An 11049-nucleotide genomic window follows, 5' to 3' on the forward strand; every position below is an offset into this window, starting at 1 on the left:
CCTCTGTCAAATGACTTGATTTGCTTTTCTACTTCTGATACACAAGGTTTCATCCAGAGCCTGACTCACTGAAGGAATGAAACCATGTCTATTAATAATAAGTGAGTTTGAGAACAACGTGGCCAACTTTCCAGTTCTCCTGAGTGGAGATCCTTGACTCTTACAGAGGCACTTGAGGATTCTCAGGCTACACTTTAGAGCAAAGGCCTGCGAAGTATGGCCCATGGGTCAAAGCTAGCCCACTGCCTGCTTTTATTTCCTGATTTATTTTGTTTCTGGCTGTACTGGGTCTTGGTTGCCACAAGGGCTTTTCCGTGGTTGTGTCTGGCAGGGGTCACTCTCTAGTTGCACTGCACACACTTCTCATTGCAGTGGCCTCTCTTGCTGAGACACACAGGCTCGAGGGCACACAGACCTCAGCAGCTGCAGCACGTCAACTCAGTAGTTGGGGCTCCTGGGCTCTAGAGCACAGGCTCAATAGTTGTGGCGTGGGGACTTAGCTGCCCTGCGGCATGTGGGGTCCTCCCTGATCAGGAATCAAACCCGTGTCTCCTGAATTGGCAGGTGGATTCTTTATCACTGAGCTGCCAGGGAAGCCCCTACAACCTGCTTTTAGAAATAAAGTTGTATTGGAACACAGCCATGCTCATTCCTTTCCTTATTATCTACGGCTGCTTTTACCTCACAGCGGTAGCTGACTAGTTGAGACAGATACCACATGGCCTGCAAAGCTGAACCACTTTTACTATCTGGCCCTTGACAGAGAAGATCGCTAACTGCTGCTCCAAAGGGAAGGTTCCTGGGATTACGTCAGACCTTCCTCTCACGTGAACTGACGCCATGATGGCAAGAGGCTTTGTAGCTTCCCAGCTCAGGGGCCTCTTTCATGCCAATGTCTTTAGAGACGGGACTAAATCTCCCTGTTCATGAAATTGTTGGCCTTGGCAATCCGCTTAATTCAGGTGGAGAACTACTTTGACCTGAATTATCTGGAGAGCAGCTATCAGTGTGTTTATTCTAATTGTTAATAATCAGGGTGACACATGGTATGAGCCGCCAAGCTGCCTGTCTGCCTTTTTATCTAGAGGAAAGGTTTAGCAACGCGCTTTGGTGGCATGAAAGATAGACTTCAACTGTAAGATTTTATTATTTTTATTATTTCCCTTTGCTTAGATCTCTATAAGAATCATGATGTTTCCAAGGCAACACATGGCTTGGGGAAATTGGAGAGAATACTCTCGATGCAAAGGGATAACATCACAGCTACCACAACAATGCTACCAGCGCGCAAATGTCGGGCGTTCAGAGGGACCAAGTCATCTTGATTAGAATCTAGGCGGCATGAGTTTCAAAGAGGCATAACCACGCTTACGTTCTGTAAACTTGAAAACCCTCCTTACAGTGTAATGGAGAAGGGAACCCTCTTAAAACAATGCTTGGGACTTGACCCTTGGATGATTGTCAGGGAGCGTTTTATCACCTTGCCAGGATGAAGTAGATGCTTTTGAATCCCTTTTCTGTTGTACTCGTCTAAATTTCTTTTTCTTAACCACCCAGAATATTAGAAAGATTTTCAAATTGTCAGATAGTTTCCCCTGAAATGACACTCATTTCTTAAAAAAAATTCTTAAAATACTTTTTAGAAATGAACATGTTTATTGTAGGAAAAACATAACATACAGTTATTTAAAAATAAGAAAGCAAAATATCAAACTACTGCCCTGAGATAACCAGTGTTAATATTATTAACACTTCCAGACTTTCCCTTGTGGTCTAAAACATAAATATGTGGCAAACTACTATACACACTAACCTGTAATCTGATTTCTTTTTAATGAATTGTATCTAATGAAGATTTTTACATTTTGTTAAGAGTCAGAATACTGTGGTGTCAACATTATGTGCTCTGCACCCTGACTACCTTTCACATACTGACTTGATCAATTACTAGCTTGAAAGTGAAAGTGAACGTCGCTCAGTTGTGTCCGACTCTTTGTGACCCCATGGACTATACAGTTCATGGAATTCTCCAGGCCAGAATTCTGGAGTGGGTAGCCTTTCCCTTCTCCAGGGGATCTTCCCAACCCAGGGATTGAACCCAGGTCTCCCACATTGCAGGCAGGTTCTTTGCCAGCTGAGCCACAAGGGAAGCCCATTAGTAATATGACCTTGGACAAGTTATATAACCTCTCTGGTGCCTCAGTTTCTTCATCTTTAAAATGAACAGAATAATGATGGAATCTACTGTACAGAGTTGTGAGAATTAAATATATTAATACAAAAAAGTTCATACTACAGTGCCCAGTGCATGAGAACCTCTCATTAAATGTTAGCTATTATTATCTTTCCATGTCAGTCCATGTATTTCTACATCATAACTTTACTATCTGCATATTAATATTACATTAATATATAATATAATATACATAATATAATATATAACTATATAATACATATAATATTAATAATATAATATTACAATATTACACTGGAAGGTGGGCACTCTTTTCTGCTTTTCCTTTGGTTTTGTGGTTGTATGTATGTGCTTTAATACTATGCATGAATTATTACTGTGTTTTTATATACCATGGGGTTGGAGTTGTACAGTGCATCTGAGCAGAGACCACTGAGGATCTGTTAGCTGGATGTGATCTTGACAATATTAGTGGAAGGAGAAAAGATGGAAGACTTTTTAGTTATGGTGTCCAGTGGATAAGAGCTGATGCAAAGACTGGGCTTCCCCAATGGCTCAGCAGTAAAGAATCCGCCTGCAATGCAGGAGATGCAGAAGATGTGGGTTCTATCTCTGGGTCAGGAAGATCCCCTGGAGGAGGGCATGGCAACCCACTCGAGTACTCTTGCTTGGAGAATCCCTTGGACAGAGGAGCATGCAGAGTCAGATACGACTGAAGCGACTTAGCCCGCGTGAACACAATGCAAAGCTACACATGAACTTTATGGTCTCTGGTCTTAGATCCACTACTTTCTGAGCATCATAAGCAAGCTGCTTAACATCTCTAAGCCTTTATTTCCACATCTTTAAAATTAAAATTCTTCTGGCATCTACACGTGTTTTTAGAAGTGCTAGATTAGATCGTTGATGTGGAGAGCTTAGTACTTGCCTCATACCTGGCAACCTCCTAGCAAGTATTAGATACAACTATTAGAAATGAGGAGGTCCACGCGGCGGCGCTACGCTGCGCGGCGAAGATGGCGGCCTCCGGCTGGGCGAGCGCCGCAGTGGTTTTTGTCTGTGCCTGTGACCTGATGCTGCTTCTGCTGCTGCCGCCGAGGGCCTTCGCCGCCGAGGGCCCGGCCGAGACACCCGGCGAGGCCACCCCACCTCCCCGGAAGAAGAAGAAGGATATTCGCGACTACAATGACGCCGACATGGCCCGTCTTCTGGAACAGTGGGAGAAAGATGACGACATAGAAGAAGGAGACCTCCCAGAGCACAAAAGACCCTCTGCACCGATAGACTTCTCGCAGATAGACCCGGGCAAGCCTGAGAGCATACTGAAGATGACAAAGAAGGGCAAGACGCTCATGATGTTTGTCACTGTATCAGGAAACCCCACCGAGAAGGAGACGGAGGAGATCACCAGCCTGTGGCAGGGCAGCCTTTTCAACGCCAACTATGACGTCCAGAGGTTCATCGTGGGGTCAGACCGTGCCATCTTCATGCTGCGTGATGGGGGCTACGCATGGGAGATCAAGGACTTCCTGGTCAGTCAGGACAGGTGTGCCGACGTGACCTTGGAGGGCCAGGTGTACCCTGGCAAAGGGGGAGGAAGCAAAGAGAAGAATCAAACCAAGCAAGAGAAGGGCAAGAAAAAGAAGGAGAGAGACCCGAAACCCCGGGCTTCGAAGGAAGACAATCGGGCTGGGAGTAAGAGGGAAGAGCTGTGACGGGGCAGCCTCGCTGTGCAGAGGAGGGCATGGGCGACCACACCCTCAGAGGCTTCCCATCTCTGCTGAGAAAGGTCTGTCACGTGGCCAGTTTCTGGTCAGCAAAAGAATTACTGTTTAAAAGTCTTCAAGTAAGAGGACAGAGGTTTTGTATTAACCTGGAACAGTGACAGAGTCATGTTTACCATAAAGTCACTTTCAGTGGAAACCTGCAGGTGTGGCTTTTTCCCACTGAAATGTGGAGGCGTCTCTGACTGGACCATGGCACCGCACCCCTGGCCATACCTGCTCTGACCTGCAGCCTTCTGTATTGTTTCTCTTAAAAGGATACCAGGTTCTCATCAGACGAACTCGAGACTCTCAAATGCATTGAATCAGGGTCTTGCAGACACCACGTCCATTACTGTGACATTAAAAACAGGCCACAGGAGCACCACTCATTGCTCCGACATCTACATACACAGTCAGGACGCCAGGACACATGAATCCCAAACGTCTGCAGAAGACACAGAACAGAAAATCATGCAGCTTAAAAATCCCGAGTAATCTCCTGAAATTTATTGGATTTAAACCCCTCTCATCAGTTATGGAGAACTCTTGATATCAGTCAGATTTTGCGTGGTCTGTGAATCCAGGGGTTCTGTCCAAATGGGACCTTCCTTAGGAAAGTCGTGCCAGTGTCACGAGTCACGTGCTCCATCTAATGTGATGATTTTCCAGGGTGTGAGTCGGGCATCGGCCAAGCTTCTAATCACGTTCCTTTGATAAAGTGCCTAAACTTGTGGTGATTTTGTACGGTACTAATATGATGTGCTACGTGTTACTGTCTGATGTTGCTGTTCCTGTGTCACAGCCTGCTCTGAGTGAGAGTTACAGAATTTTACCCAGCTATCATTTCTAAGAACTAAAATTATTTGTTAAAAAGAAAAAAAAAATTAAAAAAAAAAAGAAATGAGGAGCCTCCAGAGAATATGACATATATTCAGAGATGCTTATTTTATCCATACACTCACACATGTGAGTACAATCACACAGTCTATCTATGGATAGTCATTCGGTAAATTATAAATTCATATTCTGCTTCCTTATGTTTCTATTGTTAGGCTATTGGGTCTCAAATTCACACCTACTTGTTTTATGATGCTGGGTTTGGGGCTGAGTCTGCAAAGCTCTATCTGCTTTGCCAGCTGGATGCATATTAGGCTTCACCAGTACATCTCCTTTCCCTGCTCTAGATGGAGACTGGAAGGCTAGAGCAGAGAAAGGAGATGTACTTCTTCCTATTTGATTTCAGTTTCTGGAAGGCTACCCACTTCAGTATTCTGGCCTGGAGAATTCCATGGATCGAATAGTCCATGGGGTTGCAAAGAGTCGGACACGACTGAGCAATTTTCACTTTCTGCCAGCATCACCTGACTTTCCTAGGCAGTGGCAGCTGATTTCAATATGGCAGCTGACTCTGGTTTTCGTTTTTTTCTCACTCTTAAAACTAACCTCATTGTCCCTTCTTGGAGATCCCAGCCCCGGCTCTTTGGCATGCCTTCCTTGGAGGCCTGGGTTCCATCTCTGTAGGGGTCTCCTCAGTGTTTCTAGGTCCTAGCAGCCCCAGACTCTTCCCTTCATTCTTTCCTCCAGACATGGTGGCAATAGCTGCTTCCTGCATGCTATATTCCCTCTTCACGTTTTTAGTTCTCTAGTTCCTGGCACACAAAACATATATAACACTGTTTAAGGCTAAGGTACAAGGCGCTTCCCAGGCGGCGCAGTGGTAAAGAATCTGCTTGCCAATGCAGGGGATGCAAGATTCGTGGGTTTAATCCCTGAGTCAGGAAGATGCCCTGGAGAAGGAAATGGCATCCAACTCCAGTATTCTTGCCTGGAAAACTCCATGGACAGAGGAGCCTGGGGAACTATAGTCCATGGGGTTGCAGAGAGTCAGACATGACTGAACACACAGCACACACAAGGTGTGCAATGTAGTATTTGATATATATATATATATATATATATATATAGTGAGTTGATTACCACAATATATTGTGAACAATTATACAACATTGTCTCTGCTAAAATTGCTGATGTGGGTTCTGCTTTCTGACAAGACCCTGTCCGACCCTGTCCAACACGGCATACAACCCCACTTTCTCTGAAGTCATTTGACGAATGAAGGTGTCAGCATCTCTCCGGATGAAGGATGCTGGGATTCTGGTCTTCACCCGGATGCCCTGTGCAGACTCTGCAGAAGCACCTCGGGGGGAGGGCCACCTGGGCCCTGCCCGTGACTGTGGGCAGGGCTGTTCCCCCTTCCCTACAGTGGGGGTGGTGGGGGGAGGGCTAAGGCTTCAATGTGAGTGGCTGCATTGGGGAACTAGACTAATCCTTGCAAACAGGCCTAGAGGAGAAGGACGAGGAAAGGAAAGTCTGGTAGAGGAAGGAGGGTGGAGAAGTGTCACGGGGGCTGACGGAGGCTGGTGGAGGGGGGGTGAGCAGGGAAACAGGAGACCATTAGTCCCTAGGAGGACGGGTCAGCCTTTCATTTATTTACACACAGTGAAAACGGTCTGCACAATAGCTTGGTCAACACCACTTTCCTGCTTCATTGGTTTCCAAAAGGACTCGCTGCGCCCCTGCTGAGAGATTCTTTCCTGGAGCCTGTTTCAGGCCACTCGCCCTAACCCCCTCCTCAGGGCTCAGTTCAGTTTGGCTCCCTGTCTCCCTGTCTGCCTCTCATTCTTGCACACGCACACACATGCACACGCACACGCACGGACACTTAGTCACAGGGAGTCCTGGAAATACCCTGGCTTCAGAGGGGGCACCCCTCCCCATCCCCCTGCACAGCAGTGGTCCTGCCCAGAGTCCATCTAACCAGTGGGGCTGCACGAGAGCAGTGGCTGAGGCTGCCGGTACCCTCTGCCTTTTAGTTGTCCGGGTCCGTCCGTGACCAGAATGCCTTTATTGAGTTCAGACTGCCGATGGGGAAAAGGCTCTAGTGGGGAAAGATTTCCTCGGCTTGGAAATTAATTTTTGGCTAAAAACTGAAATATACCCTTTACTTCTTAGGAGAAGATTCAATAGGAGGAACAAAAGCACCTAGGGCCTCCACTAAGATTAAAAAGCAAACAAGCGCAAAACTTTATTTTGAAATGAGTTCAGTGTTACAGAAAAGTTGCAAAGATAGTCCAAAGAGTTGTCATCTCCTCCTCTCCTGGTTTTTCTTCTCGTTGACATCTTACATCACCATGCTGCTTTCATCAAAACTAAGGTATCGGCAATGGCAATGGTACATCACTGTTGCTAATGAAGCTTCAGTCTTTATGCAGAGTCCACTCGTGTTTCCATCAGGATTCTTTTTCTGTGGCAGAGTCCCATTCGGGATATCATATTGTATTCAGCTGTTGTGCCTCTTTAGTCTCCTCCGGCCTGAGACACTTTCTCAGTCTTGCCCCTCCTTTGTTTTGAGGACCTTGACAGTTTTGAGGAGTACTGGTATTTAACAGAATGTTCCCCAGTTTGGGTTTGTCTGATGTTTTTCTCATGGTGAGACTAGGGTCCTGGGTTTTGGGGAGAAAGACCACCAAGGTACCCTGCCTCCTCCAAATTCCCTCATGCTCCTTTGTCCTCACTCCTTTCTCCTATCCCAGCCCCTGGCAACTATTGATCTTTTTTCCTTTGCCTCTCTTTTGCCTTTCTCAGAATGTCGTATAAATTGAATCATATAGTATGTAGCTCTTCTTTTTTTTTCAGTTTACGAAGCAGCACTGTTGAGCTGTATAATTGATATACAATGTGCTGTGCGTACTGAAAACATACAATCTGATAAGTGTTGACATATAGACATATAAACTGGTGATATCATCAATATACACTCCAGATGGGGCGCATAGCCAACACCCTAGAAGTGTCCTCACGCTCTTCGTGATCTTTCTCTTCCTTCTCTGATCCTAATGTATTTATGTACACAACCTCCCAATGTCTCGCTTACTTACTTGTACAACAACATTTGTATTTTACTGTCCTGAGGTGCGGTGGCCCAGCGGATGGCAGCGTGGTCTCTGGGGGCTGAATACCTGGGTTCATATTTTAACCTTAGGCTCCTGCTTAAGCTCTCCATGCCTCATCTTTCTTATCTGTAAGATTGGGAAGATGATAATACCTGCTACATAGGCTTCTTATGAGGATTAGCTGGCTTTATCCACAAAAAGCACTTAAAAATTTTTTTTATACAGAGAGCACTTAATAAATGTCAGCTTTCATCATCAGCATCATTATTGTTGAGAGCCCTTAAAGGGTGGAAAGTACAGCTCTTACCGTGCTTATATGACCATGGTGTCCAGCACAGTGGTAGGCATATGGAAGGGCCTTGGATATTTGCTGGATTTTTGACCCAGTAACCACCTCCGTGAGTAAAAAGTTCTCTTGCTTATCATAATACATGCTTGCTTGGATCTGTTGTTAGACCAAACGAAACCAAAACAAACCAGACTACCAAACCGAAAAGCTGAGACAGTTTTGTCTGGGTAAATATAGCCATGACATGTCTATTTCCGTGGTTTAGAATATCACCAGTGGAAATCTACAGTGGAAAATTAAGTACAAGACTTTCATCACATGATTTGTTTTGCTTGTATTTGGATATGCCCCTGGCTTAGGAGCCGGGCAGCTGACCCCACACAGGGAGGAGCCTGTTCATAATGCAGTTAGCACAGAAGGCAAGCATTTAGTGAGCATCTACTTCAGTGGTGTGCTACAGCTGGCTTCTTTGGTCAATTTTCAGGAGTTTTACAAGCTAGTTATTAAACGCAACCATTGTAAAAAAAATCATATAGACTTTGTTGTTGTTGTTTAGTTGCTAAGTCATGTCTTAGCAACTAAAGACCAAATCTTTTGTGACCCCAGGGACTGTAACCTGCCAGACTCCTCTGTCCATGGGATTTCCCAGGCAAGAACACTGAAGTGGGTTGCCATTTTTTTCTCCAGGGCATCTTCCTGACCCAGGGATAGAACCTGTGTCTCCTGCATTCACAGGTAGATTCTTTACCACTGAGCTACCAGGGAAGCCCAATATTATATAGACTTAACAGCTTAGTTCAGTTCAGTCACTCAGTCGTGTCCGACTCTTTGCAACCCCATGAATCACAGCACACCAGGCCTCCCTGTCCATCACCAACTCCCGGAGTTCACTCAAACTCATGTCCATCAAGTCGGTGATGCCATCCAGCCATCTCATTCTCTGTCGTCCCCGTCTCCTCCCACCCCCAATCCCTCCCAGCATCAGACTCTTTTCCAGTGAGTCAACTCGTCACATGAGGTGGCCAAAGTATTGGAGTTTCAGCTTCAGCATCAGTCCTTCCAATGAACACCCAGGATTGATCTCCTTTAGAATGGACTGGTTGGATCTCCTTGCAGTCCAAGGGACTCTCAAGAGTCTTCTCCAGCACCACAGTTCAAAAGCATCAATTCTTCGGCGATCAGCTTTCTTCACAGTCCAACTCTCACATCCAATAGACTTACAGCTAAATCAGTTCAGTCGCTCAGTTGTGTCTGACTCTTTGCGAACCCATGGACTGCAGCAAGCCAGACTTTCCCGTCCGTCACCAAGTCCTGGAGCTTGCTCAAACTCGTGTCCATCAAGTCAGTGATGCCATCCAACCATCTCATCCTCTGTTGTCCCCTTCTCCTGCCTTCAGTCTTTCCCATCATCAGGGTCTTTTCCAATGAGTCAGTTCTTTGCATCAGGTGGCCAAAATATTGGAGCTCCAGCTGCAGTATCAGTCCTTCCAGTGAGTATTCAGGACTGATTTCCTTTAGGATGGACTTTATTTATTTACAGCTAAATAAATTATGTTAAAAACAAAGGGAACAAATACTCAATTGTACTCACATTGAGCATAAATACTCAACTATTTTACTGCTATCTATGCTCTTGAGGTTATTTATATTGACTGTATATGTATAGTGAAAATACCATATAATGGTGCACAGATCTTCCCATCATGTTCAGTGATGTCACGTTGATAGCTTAAAAGTAGCCATGGTAGGAGTATTTTACACCACATGTATTGGCAAGCACTTCAAGTAGGGGCTTTTTATTCCCAGAGAGTTTATTGTTAATCATTTACCAGCCCACCACTAATATTGCTTACCAGGCATGACAGTTGCATGGTTTTGGTTGCAAGAAGCAGGGGCCCACTCAGGTTAGTTCAACTACAGTGGAGAAGGATTTATGCTAAGGGAACTTATTATGAGAAAAGGGAGACAGAGTATCATGAAGGTTCAAGAACAGGCTCTATCCCAAGGCTCTGTGGAGCTGGGGTCTTAGAGGGGGGTTCTGGATCCAAGGCCATGCCTTTGATCCCAGATCATGGCCTTGGGCGCTGAGCCCTGGTTCATGCTGTTCTCATAATACCTGCTTCTTTCTGTCATGGTTTCAGCTGGGTTCCCTCCGTCCTCCCACCAACCCTGGCCCTGTGTTATCTATCACTTATGCTTCTTATAATTTCTCACATCTTTGGCTTGTTTTGACTTACCATAGCCATTCCCACTTTTCATTATTTGCTCCCTTTGAAGACTGTGTTATTCTCTTTCCTTTTGTTGCTTTAATTTCCAAGCAAGGAGATCTGATTGGTCCAGTTCATTTGTTTCATGCAAAGTGGGATCAGTCAGTAGTTGGTCTATCGTTTACCTGATTTATGGTCAAATGGTTGTATTTGACCACCATTGGACAGCCTGGAAGGTGGGGTCACGCAGTACAAAGTTTGACCTAGAACATGAGGGATGAAAAAATGAATGGGCTAAAGTGAAATAAGCCAGACAGAGAAAGACAAATACTGTATGACATCACTTATATGTGGAATCTTAAAAAAAAAAATCAAACTCATAGATACAGAGAATAGGAAACTGGTTGCCAGGGGGTAGATGGCGGGAGAAATAAAAGGGTACAAACTTTCAGCTCTAAGATGAGTTAGATCTGAGGATCTAATGTGTTGATATAATGTGGTGATTATAGTTGGTAACACTGTATTGTGTAATTGAAATTTGCTGAGTCCCACTTCTTGATTCCTTTGTCCGTCTCCAAAGAGCCCATTTGAAAATTACTATTGTCTCAGATCAAGGGTTGGCAAACTTTGCCAGTAGTGA

General features: G+C 45.1%; 1 pseudogene; it reads left to right on the forward strand.

Moving 5' to 3' along the window:
* Window positions 1-3183: 3183 nt before the first annotated feature.
* Window positions 3184-4446, forward strand: LOC129548548 (LRP chaperone MESD pseudogene; annotated as a pseudogene).
* The last annotated feature ends 6603 nt before the right edge of the window (window positions 4447-11049 follow it).

Source organism: Moschus berezovskii, chromosome 25, assembly GCF_049115385.1.
Source record: "Moschus berezovskii isolate FMDL1 chromosome 25, NW_MosBer_1.0, whole genome shotgun sequence".
In the NCBI taxonomy this organism is placed as follows: domain Eukaryota; kingdom Metazoa; phylum Chordata; class Mammalia; order Artiodactyla; family Moschidae; genus Moschus; species Moschus berezovskii.